Source organism: Quercus robur, chromosome 9, assembly GCF_932294415.1.
Source record: "Quercus robur chromosome 9, dhQueRobu3.1, whole genome shotgun sequence".
In the NCBI taxonomy this organism is placed as follows: Eukaryota; Viridiplantae; Streptophyta; class Magnoliopsida; order Fagales; family Fagaceae; genus Quercus; species Quercus robur.
Genome location: NC_065542.1, coordinates 6450235 through 6451836, shown reverse-complemented (window position 1 = coordinate 6451836; position 1602 = coordinate 6450235).

Below are 1602 nucleotides of genomic sequence, written 5' to 3'. Positions count from 1 at the left end.
TTTTTTTAATTATGGGTAGGCTGAGTTGAATTTGGGTATATTGTTTTTGGGTTAAATAAGGTTCAATGGGTTTTTAGTTAAAACCCAATAATCACTGGGTCTAATTGGGTTGATGCCCATTTAACCCAATTAATAATTGGGTGGGTTTGAGTTTCATTAGAGTGGGTGGGTTTGGGTAGACAAATGGGTTTGGGCTTTTTTTGCTGACAATTGACATAATGCCTCAAATTTTGTAGTTTCAAGGTGTCGCTCCTTTTAGATAAAGAAACCCTACAAATATCTTTGATGTGATGGTCACTTCATAACTACATACAAAAAGTTCTCTCTTGCTTCCTCCCTCGTCAAATCACCCCAAACTTACCCCTTCTTTATGATCTATTAATGTGAATCATAGTTAATAATCAATGATTTTATCCCTTTGTTAGTGACTTCGATCATTTTATCTGTACAACTTTTAAGACATGTCACTAATCTTCATCACTACATAAATTATATTCTTGACTCTTCATCTTGAACCCGAGTTTAAGAGTTAAGCCCATATAGACAATATACATGAGAAGGCATGAAAATGATCCCAACGAAGGCAAAGCTTCATTAGACCATAATATTGTTAGTGTATCAGGACACTGTATACATTATCAGCGTATCAGGACGATTCAAGAGTATATCATAAAAAAATGAAAAAAAAGAAAAAAAAAGAAGACTATTCAAGAGTACAAGAATTGAGCAAAACTTGAATGAAAAAAGAGAGAACCATAGATATTAAAGCAAGAGAATTACAAATTATCAAGAAAGATTGAAAAGAGAACCAGACTTAAACATAGCAAGATTATCTCAAGCAGTTACATACTTTCATTCACCTAAATAAACTCCACAGAAAATTAAAAAAACTACTACTAATGAAAAACAAATTACAGAGACCCAAAACAATGTTTTTCATTACACCCTTTACTTTGAAGAAACCCACTTGCCATTGACCCATTCAAGATGAGGCCTCAAACGAGAGGTTGGATAAGAAATCTCAACCCCATAAGCATCAAAGAGAACATAGTAACTATCGAACCCTTTCCTCCTAGAAATCTTGCCCACCCACCAACCATCGTTATCAAACGCATCCACCACATCAAGTGCATGAAACCCAGTTGACAAAACTTTAGGTGGCCTTGGCCTTATTTCGTTTCCACCGACTGTTTCAATGAGTGGGCGAGATTGATCATCTTCAGCCACCAAGTTCTTGTACTGCATTGCGTATTTGTTCCCATAATTCTTGATCACTATTGCTGCATAGTAGGAACCCACAAAGCCTTCTTGCTTGCTGCAAACTTCCACTTTGTCCTAGAGAACGCCATTGTTGAATGCAAAACACACCCCGAGAGAGAATAGGATTTTGGAATAGAGTAATTAAATTGAATCATGCTAGTGATGGGTGTGTATTAGACTGAACTGGGGTTTATATATTAGAAGAAAAAAAAGAGTCAGTTTGTAATCCTATTGAGTTTAGGACTTCGACTTTGAGTCGGTATAGGAATTAGGAGAGAGAATTTTTACGTAGGTTGCAAGAAATTGGGGTTTTTGCATGCTTAAACCAACGTGTCAATTGGT